Here is a 26,361-nt window from a genome sequence, read left to right on the forward strand (position 1 = left end):
AAATTCGCATTTTTTCAGATTGGATTTAGCATTCTTTTCGACAAAATTTAAATTATTTGTACCATTTTATGAATTCTTATTATTTCTTAACCTCTTGGAAACAAAAAAAAAGTTAAAATTACTCATTAAAACTATGAAAAAACCAAGTTATAAAAAATTAAATTAAAAGAACTTCCTGGGTAGTTAAAATAAAGAACATCATTGAAGAAGAACTTTCAAATTTTTTTGCTGGGATGTTGTTAAATTTTTATTTCTATAGAAAATTTTGTCCAAATTTTTATTTCCACAAAAATTTATTTCTATAGAAAATTTTGTCAAATTTTTATTTCTATAGAAAATTTCATCAAAATTAATTTCTATAGAAAATTTTGTTAAAATTGTATTTCTATAATTTTGTCAAAATTTTATTTCTATAGAAAATTTTGTCAAAATTTTATTCCTGTAGAAAACTTTGTCAAAAATTTATTTCTATAGAAAATTTTGTCAAATATTTATTTCTATAGAAAATTTTTGCAAAATTTTATTTCTATGGAAGATTTTGTCAAAATTTTATTTCTATAAAAAATGTTGTCAAAATTTTATTTCTATAAAAATTTTGTCAAAGTTTTTATTTCTATAAAAAATTTTGTCAAAATTTTTGTTTCTAAAGAAAATTTGGTCAACATTTTTTTCTATAGAAAATTTTTCAAAATTTTATTTCTATAGAAAATTTTGTCAAAATTTTATTCAACATTTTATTTATTTGTCAACATTTTATTTCTATAGAAAATTTTGTCAAATTTTTATTTCTATAGCAAATTTTGTCAAATTTTTATTTCTATAGAAAATTTAGTCAAATTTTTATTTCTATAGAAAATTTTGTCAAATTTTTATTTCTATAGAAAATTTTGTCAAATTTTTTTTTCTATAAAAAATTTTGTCAAAATTTTATTTCTATAAAAAATGTTGTCAAAATGTTATTTCTATAGAAAATTTTGTCAAAATTTTATTTCTATAAAAATTTTGTCAAAATGTTATTTCTATAGAAAATTTTCTAAAAATTTTATTTCTATAGAAACTAAGATTTTATCTCTATAGAAAATTTTGTCAAAATGTTATTTCTATTGAAAATTTTATCAAAGTTTTATTTCTATAGAAAATTTTATAAAATTTTTATTCCTGTAGAAAATTTTGTAAATTTTTTTTTATTTCTATAGATAATTTTGTCAAAATTTTATTTCTATAAAAAATTTTGGCAATGTTTTATTTCTATAGAAAATTTTTGTCAAAATGTTATTTCTATAGAAAATTTTTATAAAATTTTATTTCTATAAAAATTTTATAAAAATTTTATTTATATAAAAAATTTAATCAAAATTTATATAAAAATTTTTTATCTGGCGTTTTCTTTTCAATGGCTCTATTAACCATGTTCCTTAATCTATATCTGTCCATAAAGCTCGAATAATAATTGTATAATTAGATATAATGCATTTGGACGTCAATTGCCTGTTTCGGTATCAGGCTAACATGTAATATAATGTATTTCTATAGAAAATTTTGTCAAATTTTTATTTCTATATAAAAATTTGTCAATATTTTATTTCGATAGGAAATTTTATCAAATTTTTATTTAATTTTGTCATAAGTTTATTTCTATAGAGAATTTCGTCAAAATATTATTCCTATAGAAAATTTTGTCATAAGTTTATTAAATCTTGTCATAAGTTTATTTCTATAGAAAAGTTTGTCAAAATTTTATTTCTATAGAAAATGTTGTCAAATTTTTATTTCTATAGAAAAATATGTCAATATTTGATTTCGATAGGAAATTTTTTCAACTTTTTATTTCTATAGAAAATTTCATCAAAATTTAATTTATATAGCAAATTTTGTAAAAAATGTATTTCTATAATTTTATCAAAATTTTAAACATTTTAAACAAACATTCTTTTCCTCTGTTGGTTAAGCTACTCTTGTAGTTTAGTCAATGTATGGTTTTAAGCTGAAATAAAAAAACAACAACAATGCTTAAAGAACAAAACCAACAATAACAAAACAAAACAAATGGAAAAAGAAGAGGAGGCACGCTCAAAATAAACCCAGTCATGTGAATTCAAATCGATGATTTGACAGTGGCATAGGAAAAGAGATATGTTTGTTTCGAATTTATTTGGCATAAGCCGGCTATCAATGTAAAACCTTTTTTCGGAGGGTTCAAGTGTGGTTTTTGTTGGGTTTAATAAACTGCCTGAATTTATTCTGATAATTGGTTGATAGTTTTGCTGCAAGTAGAGGATGCTGATGAGGAATGTGATAATTCCGAAACGTGCGTCCATCCAACCATCTTGCAGTCTATAGGGCTTTGCCCAAATAAATTTGACAAACATTCTTTTCCTCTGTTGGTTAAGCTACTCTTGTAGTTTAGTCAATGTATGGTTTTAAGCTGAAATAAAAAAACAACAACAAAATTTTATTTCTATAGAAAATTTCATCAAAATTTAATTTCTATAAAAAATTTGGTAAAAATTTAATTTCTATAGAAAATTTTGTAAAAATTGTATTTCTATAATTTTGTCAAAATTTTATTTCTATAGAAAATTTTGATCAAATTTTTATTTCCATAAAAAATTTTGTCAAAAATTTATTTCTATAGAAAATTTTGTCAAATTTTTATTTCTATAGAAAATTTTTGCAAAATTTTATTTCTATGGAAGATTTTGTCAAAATTTTTATTTCCACAAAAATTTTGTCAAAAATTTATTGTTATAGAAAATTTTGTCAATTTTTTACTTCTATAGAAAAAGTTGTCAATATTTTTTTTTCGATAGGAAATTTTGTCAATTTTTTTTTCTGTAGAAAAATTTGTCAAAATGTTATTTCTATAGAAAAATTTGTTAATATTTTATTTCTATAGAAAAATTTGTCAACATTTTATTTCTATAGAAAAATTTGTCAAAATTTTATTTCTATAGAACATTTTGTCATAAGTTTATTTCTATAAGAAATTTTGTCAAAATTTTATTTCTATAAAAAATTTTGTCAAATTTTTATTTCTATAGAAAATTAAAATTTTATCTCTATAGAAAAATTTGTTAAAATTTTATTTCTATAAAAAATGTTGTCAACATTTTATTTCTATAGAAAATGTTGTCAAAATTTTATTTCTATAAAAATTTTGTCAAAATTTTATTTCTATAAAAAATTTCTAAAAATTTTTTTTCTATAGAAAATTAAAATTTTATTTCTATAGAAAAATTTGTCAAAATTTTATTTCTATAGAAAAATTTGTTAATATTTTATTTCTATAGAAAAAGTTGTTAATATTTTATTTCTATAGAAAAATTTGTCAAAATTTTATTTCTATAGAAAAATTTGTCAAAATTTTATTTCTATAGAACATTTTGTCATAACTTTATTTCTAAAGAACATTTTGTCATAACTTTATTTCTAAAGAAAATTTTGTCAAAATTTTATTTCTATAGGAAATTTTGTCAAAATTTTATTTCTATAGGAAATTTTGTCAAAATTTTATTTCTATAGAAAAATTTGTCAAAATTTTATTTCTATACAAAATTTTGTCAAAATTTTATTTCTATTAAAACTTTTGTCAAAAATTTATTTATATTAAAACAATTATGAAGTACCTCTCAGAGGGAGAGGAATATTTAGTAAAAATCTACCAAAATATCAAGAATTCTACGAATCTACTAAACGGCAAAAAATCTAAAAATTTTTGTAAAATGCTACCAACCATGGTTGGATGCATACATTGAATTGTTATATACCAGCCGAATTGTTGACAACCATTCAAAGATTTTTTCTATATGGGTCAATAATTAGTTTCCCAGATTTGCTTTGCGGAGCCTCCTTGAAGGTCAAATTTCATCCGATCCGGTTGCAATATTGGTACATGCTGGTAATATATGTCCGTTAACAACCATGCGAAGTTTGAAGGGCACATTTGATTCGCCCTAGCAGAACTTTCGGTAGTATTTACTTTTCCAAAACAAACAACTCTCCCATTGCTTATTAAAAGGTAGGTCATTTTAAGTACATACTTTCGAATTTTAAATTATCTCAGGACCTGGATGAATATTCCAAAAAATGCTGATATGTTTTCCAATTAGTCAATCTTGGCCGTCTTATCAATTTTCAATTATAAGATTTTACAAATATTTTTTAAGTCTTATTGCTGCTATATCAATGGCCAAATATTAAAAAATCCCACCCCAAGACTCGTGATGATGATTTTATGTTTTGAATTTTTGCACAAAAACCCAGGTAATATAACGAACTTTGATTTCAAAACAGACGAAAACCCATAAGCAAAGAGCGCAACCTGCAAATCTAAGATCATAAATTTGCAAAATTTTCTAAAAATTTATTAGTATACAGAGCCAGTGGCCAAAACAAAATTACCTATCGAAAAGTTCCTTAAAATTTTTAACACATTACGACTGAGATTTGAAAACGGAACTGCTTTCATCCAGTTATGCTATCGCCTTTTGGGGGAAATGATAAATTTATAATCAGTGGTCGGTCGGTCGGTGGTCGATTAAACTGATTTAAACAATTGCCAGAAAGGCAATAAATGCCATTATATTTTGGCCATATCATTACTGTTGGGCGGTGGTGGTGCGTGCCGATCAATGATGGGAACAACAATGGAAATGGTGGCAGGGAGGCGGTCGGGAAGGTTGTTTGTCGTCTTATCATTTTGCACAGAAATTTCGAGTGTCCACACTTGAGCGGAAACAATAAAACATTTCTCAAACTCTAAATGAATATATCATCATCACAGTAGTCTTATATTATGATAGCTCATAAGGCTTACAATTACGTTTTCGATTACATAGGTTTCATGTTTGTATAGGGGATTTTGGTTATTTTTGTTTTTATATATAAATCAATATTATCGGTATCTGTAAATTAATTAAATGGAATTAAATGGGAAAGACCACCCACCCAGTAGGAAGTCAATAACCTCTTAGATATAATAGCTACCGGAAATTCTAAGGAAAAATATTGCGATATTAAGGTGAGATTAAATGTGGTAAAAAAGTAGTGCTATGAATCAGTAGTCATTGTTTTGGGTCTGCTAAGAAGTGTTGCCAGAAAGTGGAAATTACTATTGGACCATTTTTATCTCGATAAAATCAAAATTTTATTTTTTTACAAATTTTCTCAAAATTTTATTTCTTTAGGGAACTTTGTCAAAATTTTATTTCAATCGAACATTTTGTCAAAATTTGATTTTTATAGAAAATTTTTTTAAAATTTTATTTCTATAGAAAATTTTGTCAATATTTTATTTCTATGGAAAATTGTATTAAAATTTTATTTCTATTGACAATTTTATCAAAATTGTATTTCCATAGAAATCTTTGTCAACATTTTATTGGTATCGAAAATTTTGTCAAAACGAAAATTTTATTTCTATAGAAAACTTTGTCAAAATTTTATTTCTATAGAAAATCTTGTCCAAATTTTATTTCTGTAGAAAATTTTATTTCTATAGAAAACTTTGTCAAAATTTTATTTCTATAGAAAATCTTGTCCAAATTTTATTTCTGTAGAAAATTTTATTTCTATAGAAAACTTTGTCAAAATTTTATTTCTATACAAAATTTTTTCAAAATTTTATTTCTATAGAAAATTTTGTCAAAATTTTCTTCTATAGAAACTTTTTCAAAATTTTATTTCTATAGAAATTTTTTTTCACAATTTTATTTCTATAGAAAATTTTGACAAAATTTTATTTCTATAGAAAATTTTGTGAAAATTTTATGCCTATAGAAAATTTTGTGAAAATTTTATGCCTATAGAAAATTTTCTCAAAGTTTTATTTCTATAGAAAATTTTGTAAAAACTTTATTTCTCTTTTTATCAAACTTCTATTTCTATTGAAATTTTTCTCAAACTTTTATTTCTATAGAAAATTTTCTGAAAATGTTATTTCTATAGAAAATTTTGCAACATTTTATTTCAATAGAAAATTGTATCAAAATTTTATTTCTATACAAAATGTTCTCAAACTTTTACTTCTATACAAAACTCAAAAAAACTCTCAAACTTTTATTTCAATAGAAATTATTCTTAAACTTTTATTTCTATAGAAAATTTTCTCAAAATTTTATTTCTATAGAAAATTTTGTCAACATTTTATTTCTATAGAAAATTTTGTCAAACTTTTATTTCTTTAGAAAATTTTGTTAAATTTTTATTTCTGTAGAAAATTTTGTCAAAATTTTATTTCTGCAGAAATTTTATTTCTATAGAAAATTTTGTCAAAATTTTATTTCTGTAGAAAATTTTGTCAAAATCTTATTTCTATTGAAAATTTTGTCAAAACGAAAATTTTATTTCTATAGAAAATTTTGTCAAAATTTTATTTCTATACAAAATTTTTTCAAAATTTTATTTCTATAGAAAAATTTGTCAAAATTTTCTTCTATAGAAACATTTTCAAAATTTTATTTCTATAGACATTTTTGTTCACAATTTTATATATATAGAAATTTTTGTCACAATTTTATTTCTATAGAAAATTTTGACAAAATTTTATTTCTATAGAAAATTTTGTGAACATTTTATGCCTATAGAAATTTTTCTCAAACTTTTATTTCTATAGAAAATTTTCTCAAAATGTTATTTCTATAGAAAATTTTGCAACATTTTATTTCAATAGAAAATTGTATCAAAATTTTATTTCTATACAAAATGTTCTCAAACTTTTACTTCTATACAAAATTTTCTCAAACTTTTATTTCAATAGAAATTATTCTTAAACTTTTATTTCTATAGAAAATTTTCTCAAAATTTTATTTCTATAGAAAATTTTGTCAAAATTTTATTTCTATAGAAAATTTTGTCAAACTTTTATTTCTTTAGAAAATTTTGTTAAAATTTTATTTCTGTAGAAATTTTGTCAAAATCTTATTTCTATTGAAAATTTTGTCAAAACGAAAATTTTATTTCTGTAAAAAATTTGGTCAAAATGTTATTTTTATAGAAAATTTTGTCAAAATCTTTTGTTCTATAGAAAAAGTTCTCAAAATTCTATTTCAATAGAAAATGTTGTCAAAATTTTATTTCTATAGAAAAATTTGTTATAATTTTATGTCTATAGAAAATTTTGTTAAAATTTTACTTCTCTAGAAAATTTTGTCAAAATTTTATTTCTATAGAAAATTTTGTCAAAATTTTATTTCTATAGAAAATTTTGTGAAGTACCTCTTAGTTGGAGAGGAATAATTCACAAAATCTACCAAAACATCAAGAATTCTACCAATGTACCAAACAGTAAAAAATCTATATATTTTTGATAGAATTCTACCAACTATGGCAACCGTGTCCATATATAGGCCCCATATATACCGATATCCAGATTTTTTTTCTAGATAGCACAATATTTATCACATTCACCTGAAATTCAAAATCTAGATTTATTTTAGGTCCACAAATAGGTGTGCCTAATATGGGAGGATCGGTCCATGTTGTGGTATAGCCTTTTATCTTTTAATTTGATTTCTTGGGCGTCTATACACCCAAATATTTATCCGAGTTGCCAGAATTCGAAATCTAGAGGTACTTCAGTTCCAAAAAGGCCACGGAAATAAAGAGAATTTGTCCGATTTTATTTCTCGCACACATTCGAGTAATGCTAGAAATATGTATGAGATGGTTTTTATAAATCCAGAATGTTATATAGTCTCCATTGAGAAACTTTAAATTTATCTTACAGGAAGTGAACCATATGAACCGATCTGGTTGGAAGAGTATCTGTCATCAAATCCCTCTGAACTTCTATACATTTCCAAATATCCATATTTTTATAGAATATAAAAATGTGGAAACATTTTTATCTTGAGGCGCATCCCTCCCCACTCTTTAATTTATCATAGTGAAAAATTAATTAATTTAATCCCCACTATCACGAGTAGATTTCATAAGCATGACTTAAAAGTTTTAATTACAAATGAAAAATATTAACAAAACACTCGAATCTCATTTCAAAAATTATTAAGTTCACTTAATATGAGAAACAAATATAAATCTTCTATTGATCAAAAATGTTACGGCCAACATTAGTAGACCGCAATTTTTATTTGTTTAGCTACAATGGCTAATTAGCCATGTTAATTATTTAGAAGTCAAAACAAAAACAACACAATTAAAGAATAAACTTTGTTTGTTTTTAAGAATTCAGTAAGTAAAGCTTAAATAACAATTAGTTAAACATTGACATTAACTAAGAAAAGACAAAAAACTAAAACTTACTAAAGTTCACTAAACTTTTATGATTTTGCTATAAAAGTTTATTAAATATAATTGAGGAAAATAGTTTTATCAACTATTTTCCCATAGCGTGAAACCTTCAAATAAAATTTTGAAACAACAGCAAAAAAGCGATGATAACCCTATGACAGACAATGTAATGTTATTAAATTTTAATTGGATTTAAACACAAAACTAATTATGAAAAAAATAAAAAAAATTGCTTTGTAGATATTTCAGATATTGATATGGATATTTAAAAAAAAATACTTATTTAGTGAATCAAATAATAAATGACATATCTGATTATTTCCGGGTTATCTTCTAAGATATATTATAATTATAATATTGAGATACTAAATATATCATAATAATATATGGTTCATAATTTTCAAAGTTTTAATATGCAAAATTAATAGTAAATTATATTTAAAGAAATATTTTTATTGAATTAAAACAACTACAAACGGAATGTGGAAAATAAAGAATATTGAATGCTTCCTTGTATTGCTCAATTTAAGATCTTTGGTATTGATTCCAATTCAAACTGAACTATATTTGAAGTAGTTAGGAAACAGAGAAAAAATAGTTCAATAAGATATACATTTCAATTCCTTTGCTTTTTGGAATGGTACACAGAAAAAACTATCACCAAAATATTTCCAATTAAAAAGTTGATTGAAGTTGAATTTTTTTTTCAATTAATAAATTAATTGATACAATTAAATGTTTAATCTAGATAGAAGCATTAAGTTAATTAAGTCAATGATTGAAAAATTTTAAATTAAAAAGAATAATTGATACAATTAACTTTTTAATTAATTAATTAATTAAGTCAATGATTGAAAATATATAATTACAAAATTAATTGATACAATTAACTTTTTAATCGAACGCGGAAGACTAAGTCATTTGAAACAAATATATACGGCCGTAAGTTCGGCCAGGCCGAATCTTATGGTGATTTCGTTTGGGAAAAAACGTGTTGCACACAAATGGTACATTTTATGGTGTTACCACAGTGTTGCCGAAACCCCTTGCAATGACAACACCGTTTCCGTGTGAAAACGAACAAAAAAGGTGCAACAAAAGAAATTTGGCGGAAATATTTCGATTATTATTAACAATTATTATTGGAATCTCGACTAACACGCAAATTTTTCTTGAACTAAGGGAATTTGTTAAAACTTTTGATTTTATATTTTTTTTAATGATCTTACTTCTACTTCAAAGTACAAATTAATTACATCCTTAACAAAGTTTTTAACTCGCCGTTGGTCATTTCGTCCAAGCAATGATGTTGTAACTTCTTCCTTGTCGTCACAAGAACTACTCTCCAATAGCGCATCTTCAATGGTGTTGGAAAAAAAAACGCATGTGCTTTTTGCATTTTGCTATTATATTAAAAATATTTAATATCGAATTTTGTTGTCGCGGCACTAAACAATTGATATGCTTCTTCTTGGTAAATTAATCAGCTGTGTTAAAGAAATTGAAAAGCAACCACAATACACGTGTCACGCACTTTCTTTTGTATTTGCAACAACGCTATTATTTAGGTCGAAGAATAAAAGCTTTTTCAACATATGATTGAATGTGTAGCCCTCTGCACCGTAGACCAGCTACGGTGTAAAATGGGTTTTGTTCTTGCGATGGCTAACACTCCGTCAATCGAACGTCCACATTTTGGGTAGGCTGGACCGAATTTTCCAATCGAACAAAAATTTTAGATTTATGGGGGTAAGCTGTAAAATATACAACATATTTTTTACCAATCGAAATCACCATTTGTACCCTCCACCATGAATTGCGTACACGCAAAGAAAAAAAACGTTTGGAAAACGTGTACCGAAAACGTTTTTCTTTTGTTAGAGTTTTTTGAATTGCTTCGAAAAGTATACACTTTTATCACCAAAAAAATTCGTTTGTTACAAAATGTTAATTTTTTTAATAAAAAAAGTTATTTTTGAACTAAAAACACAGTCCATTTCGTTTATATCAAACACTGTTCTTTTCCGACTTTAGGTCTTTAATAAGACACATTTTACAGTTCAAAATTTAATATACTACAATGTAATGTTGAACATTTTTTCGGAATCTTCCTAACATAGAATAGAATATATGTAAAAAAAAAAAAAAAAACTTTGGTCGAAGCAGGGATCGAACCCACGACCCTTGGCATGCAAGTCAGACGTAGCAACCACTGCTCCATGGTGCCCAACTATATGTATTTTTCTGTGAAATAAACTTTGTTTAATCGGCTCGTGGGCGCCGCAAGCTATGCTATATAAATATAACTTATATGGGTAATTGTCTATTGATGACAATAACGGCTACATAGCTCAGTGGGTAGTGTGTTGGCTCACAAATTGCATGGTCCGCGGTTCGATTCTCCGTCCAGGCGAAAGGTAAAAAAAAAAATTAAAATTTATAAAATCGTATAATTTCTTCTACATTGTTTGTATTACAGAAAAAGGTGCTAAAGAACTAAAAAACTTCGTGGAAGTGAGAAAGATGTGAGGGAAAATGCAATTAGCCAGAAAAAAATTTTTTCAGTTAGTCTTTATGAAATTGTTTTTACATCCTGGAAAAGAATAAACGTTTATCACAAAAAGTATATACTTTTCTTCCAAATACACTTCCTTTCAACGAAAAGCAAATGAGAAACGAACTTTGTTTGTCTAAAATTTCGTTTGGGAGGAAAGAATTATTTTTTTGCGTGTAGAAACTTTTTCTAAAGACTGTCATCCACAATCGAATTACTTGGGTTGTGGTAATACCTACTTATGACAAGGTATCTTAAAACGTCTTAACATCGTCTTCTAAATTGTAACTTAGTCAATACGTGGTATATACACCCTCAAAAAAAATCGCTTCTTTAACATATGTTCCAAACATATTTTGCAGGAAGCACATATATTATTGGATACTGCCGAAACATTAATATGTTTGTTTTATGTGAACATATGATATGTTTGGAAGCATTTTGAGCCCAAAAATATTATATGCTTGGAAGAATTTTTCCCAAAGACGATTGTGCTCATTCCCTAACATTATCGTAATTTTCACTTCCAGGAAATTTTTCTTTAATAATTCATTTTAAAGAAAATAAACTTTTTAAATTGTTTTAGCTGCAAAACTCGAACTTAATGCCCGCTTTTATATTTGAAGGTGTCCGTCAACTCCTCGTGGACTACATATTAATAAAGAGGAACTAAACTTTGTTTTTATACATTTTACTGCGTAATTTTTCACTATTTCCTCCTTATTTCATTTTACTGTCCCAACTCTAAAAAGAGTATAGTGCCCTTTTTGTTATTTTTATGATGACCACTGATTTCTTTTAACGAACCAAGAAAAAAATTGTGCCCATAATGCCAAAATGATAAACAAAACACATGTCCACACATACATAAAATGCTGCTCTCAAGGCGAAAACGTATGCTGGTTGTTTTTCAAATGTATATTCTCTTGGTTCGGAATGTCCATTCTCTTTATTCAAATTAAATAATATTTAGACTTAAGCATATCAAATTTTTGGCCTTATCATAAAACAGTTTTCCGAAACAACATGCAAGCGGTTTCACAGAAATTGTTCTCTTTTGATTCTTTCGGTGTGTTATGTTGATATCTTTCGTCAACTCTCCCGGTTTCCATCTCTATTTTTTTCTCTATACTCTCTCTCTCTGTCGCTTTGAATAAAATATCACAACATATGTCTGTTTAGTCGAAATTTGTAAATTTATATATGTTTGCATTCACACATATGATTTTTATGAAACATTCATGCCCCAAACATAATATATTCTAACATATTAACATAGATGTCCCAAACATTTAGTGTTAGTTTAGGAACATTACATGTTTGCACTTAAATAAATTGTGTTTAAAAATTGTGCCCGAAACACATTTTGTTTATATCGGAACATATGAAAAACATATTTTTCTAAGAGTGTATTAGACAAAAAACGCTAAGTAAGACTACAAATAATTACGAACCGACACAGTCTTTTGCGCGGTAATTAGAGACCCAGAATTAAAATATGGGGGTCGCTTTATATGGGGGTTGTTATACAATTATTTTACCGATATAGACCAAGTTTTGTGTGATTGGGGACGGGTTTATCCGAGGGCTATATATAACTATAGACCGATATGGAGCTAGTTTGGCATGGTTGTTAGCGGGCATATACTAAAACCACGTACCAAATTTTAGCCAGCTTGGATGAATTTTTCTTCTCCAAAAAGCTCCGGAGGTAAAATTTGGGGATCGGTTTTTATGGGGCCTATATATAATTATGGACCATTATGGACCAATTTTGCATGGCTATTAGAGACCATATACGAACATCACGTACCGGAAGTTTCAACCGGATTGGATGAATTTTGCTTCTCCAAAAAGCTCCGGAGGTCAAATCTGGGGATCGTTTTATATGGGGGCTATATATAATTATAGACCGATATGGACCAATTTTTGCATGGCTGTTTGAGACTATATACTTACACCACGTACCTAGTTTCAACCGGATCGGATGAAATTTGCTCCTCCAAGAGGCTCCGAAGCATGATTGTTAGAGACCATATTCGAGTACTAACATCACGTACCAAATTTCAACCAGATCGGATGAAATTTTCTTCTCTAAGAGGCTCCGCAAACCAAATCTGGGGGTCGGTTTATATGGGGGCTATACGTAAAAGTGGTCCAATATGGCCCATTTGCAATACCATCCGACCTACAATAACAACTACTTGTGCCAAGTTTCAAGTCGATAGCCTGTTTCGTTCGGAAGTTAGCGTGATTGCAGTAGATGGACGGACGCACAGTGGTTCAAAATCGCTTTTTTTGGAAATATTTCTGCAACTTTTAAACGGATAAAGATATCAACATTTCAGCGTTCATACACAGAAAAAATTATGTTGATATCTTTATCCGTTTAAAAGTTGCATAATTTTTCTAAAAAAACGAGTTGTAACCACTGTGATAGACGGACGTGGCAAGATCGACACAGAATTTCCCCACGACCCAGAATATATATACTTTGTGGGGTCTTAAAGTAATATTTCGATATGTTATAAATGGAATGACAAAGTTAATATACCCCCATTTATTTCATATATTCAAAATTGAAAAGAGTTTTTAATTCCAAAAATTAATTGAGTTTTGCAATCAAGTAACTGTCATTTCCAGTTTTATAGAAATATCAGTAAAAATGGGAAACACTTCGTGTTAGCTTCCCTCTTGATCACACTCACACCATTTGTCTTTCTTTTATATTCATTGCCAATAGCTTGTCCTCGCAATTCAGGTCAATTCCGGAGAAATAACGCTACGACTGATATTCTTTGCATTTTCCCCAAGACCTCTTTTGTAATCTTTGAAAATCATGGTTATTTGAAATGAGGTCAATGTATTGATAAATGAAAATAATGCAATTCCATACTTATATTTGATATTGAACTAAATTTACCACAATTATCATAGATAATTATGAGAAATAAAACAAGTAGTAGACAATTAAACTAAGTACTTTGAAATTGAATGGCTATCTTCATTTTGTAGAAGGTATAAGGGGGAAAACTATGGGAAAATCAAAACAAAGTCACTCTCTAAATGATTTCAATGTTAAACGAAAGAAAGAGGAATCTAATAAGACATTAGGATCATTGGCAGCAATTACAATTCATAGCGAGATACACGATTATCCTCTAAGATAAGTTAACTTACTCTGAAAGAAGAGATTTCTTTTCCAAGGAACGAAATTTTCGACAAGCGAAGATTTTTTTTATGGTAAAAAACTTTCTTTAAAAATATAAATAAAAATAAAAAATTAGAAACAATTGTTGAATCATTATAAATTCGAATTTAATTGCTCCCAAAGGGAATATTTTATAATAAAAGGGATTTTCCGTTTGTCTAAAATTTCGTTCCGGAGGAAAGTATTTTTTTTTTTCGGTGTAGAAATTCATCCACTAAAGTTCCTAAATTGGTCGGTGTAGAAATTCATCCACTAAATTTCCTAAGGCATCCGAAAATTTTATTATAAGAAGAATATGAGGATAGGTTAGGTTAGGTTAGGTGGCAGCCCGAAGTATCAGGCTCACTTAGACTATTCAGTCCATTGTGATACCACATTGGTGAACTTCTCTCTTATCACTGAGTGCTGCCCGATTCGATGTTAAGCTCAATGACAAGGGACCACCTTTTTATAGCCGAGTCCGAACGGCGTTCCACATTGCAGTGAAACCACTTAGAGAAGCTTTGAAACCCTCAGACATGTCACCAGCATTACTGAGGATAGAGGTGATGTAAGGACCTTCGGACTATTTTAGATACACAAACTTGTTTTTTGTACCCTGCTCCACACTGCGGAACCGGGTATTATAAGTTAGTGCATTATAAGGTAGTTCATATATATATATAGACTCATGGTGTCTTTGGCAAAAATGCTCAGGATGGGCTCCTGAGTAGAGGTGTGCGCGTGAGTGAAATTTCACTTAAACTCACGCACATTCACGAAGTCAAATATTTATTCACGCACGCTCATGCACGATAAGTGTCGTAGCCACTCACACTCACGCACATTCACAAAATGAAAAGCATTACTCACGCACGAACTACGTTTACAGACTCACGCACGATTCACGACAATTCACGTGACTCACGAAAAATTCACGAGACTCACAACATTTTCCAACCGGGAATGAGCAAAGGTAACAAAATTCATAAATAAAATATAGTTCGACAGCTAAATCAATTTAATTTAACATACGAGTAAGAATTAAATCTAAATTTTTTTCGTTAGCGTGTTTTTGCAGAAATTTTATTCACGCACATTCACGAACCGATTTTATTACTCACTCACGCTCACGCACGACATATTTATTTTAGTCCCATTCACGCACATTCTCGAGAGTTGCTTCAGATTTTATTCATGACTCACGTGATTCACGCGTGAATCACGACTATAGCCATGTCCGTATGCCAGTGAACACATATTTATAATCAAAGTCTAGGTCGCAGTTTTAGTCCAATCGACTTCAAATTTGACACAAGTATGTGTTTTGGCTTAGAATATAACCCTATTGAAACCACAGTTTTAACCTAATTTGCTTAAAATTTTGCACAAGAAGAACAATTAGTACTATAGTCAAGTGTGCCAAGTTTTATTGAAATCGGTTCAGATTTAGATATAGCTTCCATATAAAGGGTGAAACGGTCAAAATTTGGTCAATATAAACTTGACGTATTTCTTTCAATTTTGCATTTAAAAAACCCGAACACCCCTCATTTTGAAGGTGTGTGTGTAGAATGTTGCTCCTATTTTGATTTTGGAATTCACTCTTCAGTTGTCAAAATGCCGTCCAAGCAAGAAGAGCAGAGTATCAAAATTTTGCTCGCGCATCGCGAAAATCCGAGCTACTCGCACACAAAGCTGGCAAAATCGATAAAAGTTGCCAAATCAACCGTTACAAATGTAATTAAAGTGTTTGGGGAAAGTTTGTCGACAGCCAGGAAGTCTGGATCGGGGGGGAAATCAAAAACCGGAAGCCGCTGAGACGACAAAGAGAGTTGCCGGTAGTTTCAAGCGAAACCCTAACCTCTCTCTCCAAGATGCCGCAAATAAGCTGGGTGTATCGTCTACAACCGTCCATCGAACCAAAAAACGAGCCGGACTATCGACTCACAAGAAGGTAGTGACTCCAAATCGCGATGATAAACAAAATACGACGGCCAAAGCGCGATCCCGGAGGCTGTACACGACGATGCTGACGAAGTTTGTCTGCGTGGTAATGGACGACGAAACCTACGTCAAAGCCGACTACAAGCAGCTTCCGGCAAAAGGAAGGGGAAAGGTAGCAGATATTTTCAAGCACATAAAACTGTCAAAGTTCGCAAAGAAATATCTGGTTTGGCAAGCCATCTGTACCTGTGGCTTGAAAAGCAGCATTTTCATAGCTTCCGGGACTGTCAACCAAGAAATTTACGTGAAGGAGTGTTTGAATAAACGTCTGCTGCCTTTCCTGAAGAAACACGGTTGTTCCGTACTGTTTTGGCCGGATTTGGCATCTTGCCATTACGGTAAAAAGGCCATGGAGTGGTACGCCCCCAACAACGTGCAGGTGGTTCCCAAGGACAAGAACCCTCCCAACACGCCAGAGCTCCGCCCAATTGAGAAATACTGGGCTATTGTCAAGCGGAACCTAAAGAAGACCAAAAAAACTGCTAAGGACGAGCAGCAGTTCAAGGCAAACTGGCTTTCTGCGGCGAAGAAGGTGGACAAGGTGGCTGTACAAAATCTGATGGCAGGTGTCAAGCGTGAGGCCCGGCAATTCGGATTTGGAAAAGCGAAAGCCTAACTGAATATTTTTCCTGAACTTTATACTAATTGAACTTGAAAAAGAAATTTAAATTGGTTTTTTTAAATAAACGATTTCACCGATATACACGCGTTTTCCCTTGACCAAATTTTGACCGTATCACCCTTTATATCGTTCGACCGATTTGTATATGAGTATACCACAGTGGCCAATCTTTTACTCCGATTTACTTACACAGTAGAATTAACATTTCAACTCTCTGTACCAAATTTGGTTGAAATCGGTTCAGATGTAGATATAGCTCCCATATATAGCATTCACCCGATTTACACTCATATGACCACAGGGGCCAATTTTTTGCTCCGATTTAGTTGAAATTTTGCACAGGGAGTAGAATTAGCATTGTAGATATGTGTGCCAAATTTGGTTGAAATCGGTTCAGATTAAGATATAGCTCCCATATACTTTAGACTTTCCTTACTTGTTTTTTTTTAAGAAATTGAAAATTCGTAATCATCTTCAATCTAATTTTTGTATGCAACTTTTTTAACATTCAATAAAATTATTCTTCTTTTATTTCAGGTATGCAAAATATAAAATAAAAATAACCATGTGTTTCCACAGGTATGATGACTAGAGTATAATCTTATAAATGTCATTCTTCTTTTAAATTTTATTTTCATAAGGCTTAAATTTAATAATATATTCACTGTTATAAATAAAGAATTAAATAAATATTAATATATGGAGAAGATGGAGAACATTTCGTATAAATTATTTCCGCCATAGCAGTATACTATATCAATCAGAAAGCATTTATCAGTGGCATTCAATGATGAGTTTTGAACAATCTAACATTTCATCAAATCACAGCAGCATATTATTTTGAATTTTGATCATAATTTGCAATATGTAACAAAAAAAACGTATTTAAAACAATAAAAATACAATTATTTAACACTTAATGTCAATGTATGTTACATTGCCAATATTGCCATGTTGAATTTTGAGCAAGTTATCAATTCTTCAATTCACAATAGTAAACTATTGTGAATTTTCAAGACAAGGAAATTTCCAAAAATCTAGAAAAATCAATCAAATCTACATAGTTCTTTTCAAATAAACAATGTGAACAAATAATTTACTTTACTTTATAACAATAAACGTGCAAAAATTATATATTAAAAATATTTATTTTTATTATTTATCTTATCGATAAAAGAAACACGTTTTCTTTTCATTTTCGCTCCAATAATATCCAAATCTTTGTTTTTATGTATTTGTCATATGTCTTGGGTTTTCAATATAAAAATAAAACAAATAAATAAACTTATGACGCACTACATAAAAAAGAAGAAAACAAGCACCGATGTCCAAAAAGCTTCTAAGAGATTAATAATATTTATTATGCCAAATTAGTAATAAGGAGTTAATAATATTATTTTCTTTTTTTATAACGCGTCGACGCTAATGAAATGATAATAAGAAAAAAAATTGGAAAAATATTGATTTAAAAATGACGTTGGTTCCAGGGTATAGGTATGAAAAAATGTAACTCAGTAAATAGATATATAGAGTATTTCACAATAAATCAAATCAAGTCAATCTTTTATATATCAGACATATAAACATTTGCTTCTGTAAACCTTAGAACGTATGAGAGGGATAAATCATAGGTGGATAAATTTGAAAAAGAATATAACAGACGGGTATACTGACTTATTAAGTGCAAGTGTCTTTAATCACAGAAATTATAGTATCAATAAAAATTAATTGAAAGTCAATCAAAAAAAAATTAAATGATCCAATTAAAAAAATAATTGATACTATTAATTTTTGTGATTGATTTATTTATTACACACAAAAAAATATTTTTTGTATTCAATCCAATTAATTTTTAAATTAAAAAAAAATTAATTGAAAGTCAATTAAAAAATTAATTGATCCAACTAAAAAATTAATTGATACCATTAATTTTTGTGATTGATTTCTGTTTCAATTAAAAAATTTGTTGAATCAATTAAATTTTTAATAGAATATTTTTAGAAACTCAATTAAGACCTTAATTGCAAAAATGTTCGTGAAATTTTTTCTGTTTGGACATTTTTTTTCAGTTATGAAAGAAAATTTGGTAGTTTGAAGAACAAAATTGGATTTCAAGATTATAAAAATGTCTTTAGTGTCATACAAAGTTCAAGATGGGCTCATTATTGGTAATTTTTACAAATTGTAAGAAATCATGAACTAATTTGTGGGAGACACGAATTTAGTAAATATTTATGCTTCATTTGTGTATAATTTTTTTCCATGAAAAAACATTAAAAAAAATTATTAAAGTCAAGGAAACTTTCTCAAAACATAATAATGTCATCAAGTAAAATAGAGTTAAATTTGCTCTAGTACTTGATTTGGGAGCTATATCTAAATCTGAACCGATTTCAACCAAATTGGCATGCAAAGCTACAATGTTAATTCTACTCCCTGAGCAAAATTTCACTTAAATCGGATTATAAATTTGACCTCTGGAGTCATATGAGTATAAATCGGACGAAAGATATAAATGGGTGATATATCTAAATTTGAACCGATTTCAACCTAAATTGGCATGTACATCGAGAACATTAATTCTATCCCCTGTACAAAATTTAAAGCAAATCAAGGCAAAACTCTGGTTTCAGGGACCATACAAGTGTATATCGGGTGAAATATATATATGGGAGCTATATCTAAATCTGAACCGATTTCAACCAAATTTGGCATGCATAGCTGTAACATTAATTCTACTCCCTGTGGAAAATTTCACTTAAATCGGATTACAAATTTGACCTCTGGGGTCATATGAGTGTAAATAGGACGAAAGATATATATAGAAGCTATATCTACATCTGAACCAATTTCAACCAAATTCGGCACACTTTACGACACTATCACTTGAACTCCTCGTGCAAAATTTATAGCAAATCATGCTATAAATTTTGGCTTCTAGGGCCATAGTAGTAGATATCGGGCGAAAGATATATATGGGAGCTATATCTACAACTGAACCGATTTCATCCAAAATCAAAAGGGTTCTACTCTGACCCAAAACACATATTTGTGCCAGTCGATTGGACTTAAATTGCGACCTAGACTTTGATCACAAAAATGTGTTCACAGACAGACGGACGGAAATGGCTTAATCGACTCAGGGTCCGGCCCTGCGCAATATTGCCAGAAATGCTGGTGGCATTTCTTTCTGGGTTTCAAAGCTTCTCTAAGTGGTTTCAGTGCAATTTGGAACGCCGTTCGGACTCGGCTATAAAAAGGAGGTCCTTTCACAAAAAAAAAAAAATCTGATTCAATCACGAAATTAATTGATCCAATTAATTTTTATTTGAAATGTCTTCAATCACAGAAATGATAGTATCAATTAAAAAATTAATTGAAGGTCAATTAAAAAGTTAATTGATCCAATTAAAAAATTAATTGATACTATTATTTTTGTGATTGATTTTTGTTTCAATTAAAAAATTTTTTGAATCAATTAAATTTTTAATTGAATATTTTTTAAAACTCAATTAAAATTTTAATGGGAAAAATATTTGTGAAAATTTTTTGTGTGTTGTCATTGAGCTTAACATGGAATCGGGCAGCACTCAGTGATATGAGAGAAGTTCACCAATGTGGTATCACAATGGACTGAATAGTCTAAGTGAGCCTAATACATCGGGCTGCCACCTAACCTAACGTAACCTAATATTGCCAAAGACACCATATGTCTATCTCGTCTCCTTATATTTGCAACACCCAGGCAAATATATGCACTAAGTTATAATTCCACACACTGTTCTACAGTGTGGCGCAACCCAAATTCAAATATTTATTTAAAATAAAAATAGCTTCATATCACTTTTAACAGGTGGTTTTTAAACAAAATTGTTTGGTGTACCAATACTTATGTGTGTCAGTGTAAATATTTTGTTTTTGGGATTAAGTCTATTCATTTCAAAATATATGCATATTCATGCACTCTGTCGTTCTAAATATTTACACAAAATTGATGTCCAAGAATAATGATAATTTTAGAATCTAAAATTAGGCAAATTTTTTTTAGAGTAATATTTTTCCAGTGTATTTGATTCAAATCTATTCTCCATACAATTGACATTCTAACTATACCCATATAATTAATATGACTGTATATTTGACATCTTCTCTCTTTCAAATACAAAACTTACATTTTCATTGTTTTTGCTATATTACTGTTCATGGCCCGATAAGATTCTCCACTTGTGATATCTATCAAGTACTTGTTTAGTTAACAGTGATTTTTATATGAGTACTTAAATGGCAGCGTGTGATTTTCTCAAGTGTGCGATATGAAGATCCAAAATAGTGTAAAGATAATAAGAGAGGGAGAGAAAATAGCAATAATCTAAGAGCATAGCCTACAATGACAGTCGAACTATGCGAATGCTTTCTTTTAGATTGTTGCAGTTTTTTTTTTTTTTGTAATGATGGTAGACCATTTGAAAAAGACTAGTAGCCCTTGAAATCGTAATTTCAATTATTAAAAATAAAATAAAAGAAATTTAAAATATTCCGATTCTTAACTTGCATGGTGCCCTGAAGAGGTTTTAACACATTCACCAGGTCCACGCACACACACACGAACCCATTCAGACAATACTGTGATTTATAATATCACGATTACACCTCGTAGTTCTTCGTGAAGTGTTATTGATGTTATTGTTGTTGTTCTTTTGTAGCCTATCTTTGACTTCGTTGGTGTTTAGCTTTAATAATTTTACGGTGTTTTTTGGGCGTTAAGCAAATTGGCTTGATGAGCTAGCTAGCTGCCTGCTAAATGTGTGTGTGCGTGTGTGCGGATTTGTGTTTTTGTTTTTCTCTGATGGTGTTGGTAGGGTTTGCGGTGTTTTTTTTTTTGGCCATATCTGGTGTAAATCATTATTTCTTTTTCTCGATATCATTTCATTCAATTAATTTTGTGATTTTTTTTTATACCTTTTTTTCGCCATGATTTCTGGTTGTTGGCGTTCACTGTTGTTGCTTTTAGCTTATTTTGATTAGGGCTCTTTAAAAAAATCATTTAAAATTCGCATATTGTCGCAATTTCTTGGCATTGTGCATTTGACCATCCATTGGGGTGGCACAAAACGACACGACCAATACTAGACCATAACACTCAAAGCCAACTGATGGTAAAGAAAGAATTTTAAATAATAACGAACAGTGAGAGTTTTCAGTAACGGTAACGGCAAATAAGGCAAAAATCATCAACATCACAAATATAAAAAAACCCTCTACAATATTAAAAGACACTATTACAAAAAAAAAACTAATTTCATTACTATAAAGAGGGTACGCGAGTGTTTGCGTTTACCGCGAGTGTGTGTGATTTTATTTAAATCATTTTGAATATTTGACAACATTAAAATCACAAAATCCCTAAAGAGAAACATAAAAAAGAAACTTTTTGTTTAAAGTTTCATCTTTGGTGTTTGAAAGAAATCGTTAACAAAAATTTACTTTATAAATTGTGACGTATTTTGTCTACGGTTTTTTTTTTTTGTACATTTTAAACGAAATTACATCAAAATAGCTATTCGGGAATAAATTCGAAAAAAAAACAACACACAACGACATCATCACCTAAGCTATTTAGTATTTATTTGGTGTATTCAAGAAAACAGCGGCAGCAGTAGTAATAACAACAGCAACAACAGTATTTACAATAAAAAAGAAATAAGACAACAAGTAAGATATCATCCAATCTGGCTGGGTTTCTCATTTATTGTTAGTTTATATTTAATTTTCGTAAAATTCACTTGACGAATAAAATTTGTTTTCTGCATTTTTTTTTAACATTCACTGTTTTCGTGTTTTTGTTTTATTTTATATTTTATGGTATTGTGTCGCCTTGTGTAGGTTTTATGTAAAATTATAAATTCAAAGTAAAATAATCGAATTTTTTCGAATATACTATGGAATTACAAATAATTTTGTATAAAAAATGAAAACTATGCAGCAAAAAATTAAAAAAAAACAGTATGATTTAATTTTAATATAAAACCCAATAAAATAAAATAAAATAAAATAAAATAAAAATAATAATCGAAATGAAATTATAGATAAATAGAAGTAAAAAATTTTATGTTTTTCAAAATTTCTTTAATGCTAATGTGCTAATAAGATAACAGAACATTTTTTTTTAATATGAATTTAAAATTGCTAACGAATTACAAAAAAACTATAAATAGTGTATTATTTAAATAATTTATAAAACAAAATGAAAATATTTTGGGGTTCCGCCATTATAATATAAATTCAAAATTTGGAATCAAAAATTTTATAAAAATAATTTTGAGTATATTCAAAATTAAAAACTACTATAAATAGTGTATTATTTCAATAATTTCTAAAATAAAATAAAATAAGTTTGGGGTAAAATCAAAATTGGAAACAAAAATTTAAATAGCTTTTAAAGCAAAATAAAACAATTTTTAGTATTGTTGTTTTTGATCTCACTCTAAAACAAAACGAATTTTTAATATATTCAAAATTATTACAAAAAAATTGTAAAAAAAATAAAATACAGATATTAAATGTTGTTATGTTAGATTAAATGGAAATAATATGAAATTTGAGTTTTTGTGATAATTATTAGATTTAAAAGTTCATAAATAAATTAAAGTTCAATTAGTTCAATTAAAAAATATACAGTAAAATTACAAAAATATTTAATTCAATATTTTAAACAAACGTAGATTTCTTTGCAATTCTTCGATTAAAAAAAATTAGTTTATTTATTTTCTGAAAAAAAAAATATTGAGCCGCAGCAAATTAAACAAAAATAAATTGTGATAACAAACATTTTGCAAATCCTTTGGGTCTTAAAATTTTTACATAAGTTTTTCATAATACACTCAAAAAAAGTGGAATGGAAATAATATAAAATAAAAAAATAACCTTTGAAACAAAATAAAATAATTTTTAATAAATTCAAAATTATTACAAAAAAAATTGCAAAACAAAAATAAAATACTCGTACAGATATTAAATGTTATGTTAGATTAAATGGAAATAATATAAAATTTGAGTTTTTGCGATAATTATTAGATTTAAAAGTTCGTAAATAAATTAAAGTTAAATTAGTTCAATTAAAAAATATACAGTAAAATTACAAAAATATTTAGTTTAATATTTTAAACGAATGTAGATTTCTTCGATAAAAAATAGTTTATTTATTTTCTTAAAAAAATATTGAGCCGCAGCAAATTAAACAAAAATAAATTGTGATAACAAATCCTTTGGGTCTTAAAATTTTTACATACATAGGTTTTTAATAATACACTCAAAAAAAGTGGAATGGAAATAATAATAAAATAGAAAGGTTATTTTTTTTTTTTTTTGAAGTAAAATAAAGTAATTTTTAGTCAATTCAAAATTACTACAAAAAAAATACAAAAAATATAAAATACTCGTACAGATATTAAATGTTATGTTAGATTAAATGGAAATAATATTAAATTTGAGTTTTTGCGATAATTATTAGATTTAAAAGTTCGTAAATAAATTAAAGTTAAATTAGTTCAATAAAAAAATATACAGTAAAATTACAAAAATATTTAGATTAATATTTTAAACAAACGTAGATTTCTTCAGTTAAAAAAAATAGTTTATTTATTTTCTGAAAAAAAATATTGAGCCGCAGCAAAAATAAAAAAATAAAACCAATTAAAACTATTGTGATAGCAAACATTTTGTAAATCCTTTTGCTCTTAACATTTTTACGTAGGTTTTTCATAATACACTCAAAAAAAGTGAACCTTCCAGAGCACTCTATTTTAGTTCATGTTATGTTGTTTTTTTTTTTTTAATTTCTCCAATATAAGAAAGTTTCCTTGACTTATAATATTTTTGTATTCAAATGAAGATAAAGATTTACTAAACTCGTATTTCCTATAAATAAAAAAAAAAATTCTTAAAAATTTCTAAATTTTAATACAATTGCACTTGAACCTCGCATGGTGCTAAAGATATTTTTGCAAATTTTGAACGCCAATTTTTTCCTTCAAACTATGACATTTTCTTTAACAAAACAATTAATTAAAAATGAATAAAAAATTAATAATATCTAAGACATTTTCTTGAATTTAACGAAAAATATTTACTTACTTTTTATGATTTCGGCGTTTGCAATACAGTTTGGTTAAAGTTTTCTAAAATTAACCAAAATTTTCCTTCACTCAAAAAAAAGTGAACTCTCTATTTCACTAAAGCCAATTTAATTTTATTTTATTTCATGGAATTATTATGTTTGGATAATGTTTCCTTTACTCTAAATTAACTAAAAAACGGGAAAAAATTATACACAAATTAAGCATAAATATTTACTAAATTCGTATTTCTCACAGCATAGTTCATTATATCTTTAAATTTGTAAATGTTACAACTAATGCGTGCGTTATGAACTTCGTATGCCACTAAAGACATTCTTGCAGTTTTGAACTCCAATTTTTTCCTTCAAACTACAAAATTTTCTTTAACAAGTGAAAAAAATTATTTACGCCTAATAATTTTTCTTGAATTTGTCGAAAAATATTTACTTATTTTTATGATATCGGCATGATGCCAGCGTTTGTAATACTGTTTAGTTAAAATTGTCTAAAAATATTCAAAATTTTCTACAATTAACCAAAAGTTGTCTTCCTGTTTTTTCAGTGTTCATTTGATATCGGCAGAGCAGTTTTGCGAGTAAAATTAAATTTTTGCCACATATATTTTCAAAAAAACTGAGCCTAACAGAAAATACTAACCGAATTTAATGGGACTGCAAAAACTGAAACTATTTCGGGGACATACTTTTAGTAAAACTTTCTGATCCTAAAATATTGCTGTAGGTTTTTCATTAAAGGGACAGGAACTCATAGTTACTTTATAATACAGATGTTTGTTATTGTCAGAGAAATTCAAAGATTCAAAAAAAGTGCATTTTATATGGCACTAAAACCAATTTAATTCTTATTACAATTTTAGTTCATGAAATTATTAAGTTTGACTTTAATAATATTTTGTGTATGTTAGTTAACTGAACTAAAAAAAGGAAAGGAAATATACACAAATGTAGCAGAGGGATTTACTAAATTCGTGTCTCCCACAAAATAGTTCAGAAATTTTTAAAATTTGTAAAAATACCAATAATTTTTAACGCCAGCATTTTCCTACAAACTACGAAATTTTCTTTAACAAGTGAAAAAATATTGTTTTCTTTGATTTTCTTCGACCTTTTTTATGTTATAATAATAAATTAATGATTTTTCAAGCTCGAGGTCTTTCTTTGAATATTTTATTTATTTTCCCAATATTTCGCGATTGTCATATTGAATCGCTTCTTCAAATATCTAATAAAGTTTCTTGAATTTGTTTGAAAAATATTTACTTATGTTTTTAATCGTTTTGTAATATAATATAGTTTAGTTAAAAATTTCTACAACTAAACGGAATTTACTTTCCTAGTGGGTTCACTGTTTTTTGAGTGTAGCTTTAGATTCTGACATTAAGTTGAGATCCAAATTTAGTTTCTTACTGTCTTCTACAATTCACATGTTTAAATCCACCATTATCCTGTTTTGTCTACAATCCAACAAATACTCATAAATCTCTCATTTGAAAATGTCTAGATTTAAACAACCATAAATTAGCTGTTAAAACTTATGGATGTTAAGATAATTCGTAGCAGATGCATAAAATATGTTATGCATCGTTAACCCTGTTAGGCTA

At 27.7% G+C, this 26,361-nt stretch overlaps 1 protein-coding gene across 2 annotated transcripts in view; it reads left to right on the plus strand.

The window, feature by feature from the left end:
* LOC142230462 (UNC93-like protein) overlaps positions 1 to 26,361 on the plus strand; it is a 143,326-nt gene that overhangs the window by 58,052 nt on the left and 58,913 nt on the right. Inside the window, exon 1 of one of the 2 annotated variants that reach the window (XM_075301097.1) lies at positions 21,715 to 22,335. The exons of the other annotated variant lie outside the window; for it this stretch is intronic. The gene's annotated coding sequence lies outside the window, so the exon portion shown is untranslated. Of the gene's footprint in view, positions 1 to 21,714; positions 22,336 to 26,361 lie in introns of those variants that run through there. 2 annotated transcript variants of the gene reach the window in all.

Source organism: Haematobia irritans, chromosome 3 (genome assembly GCF_050003625.1).
Source record: "Haematobia irritans isolate KBUSLIRL chromosome 3, ASM5000362v1, whole genome shotgun sequence".
NCBI classification, from domain to species: domain Eukaryota; kingdom Metazoa; phylum Arthropoda; class Insecta; order Diptera; family Muscidae; genus Haematobia; species Haematobia irritans.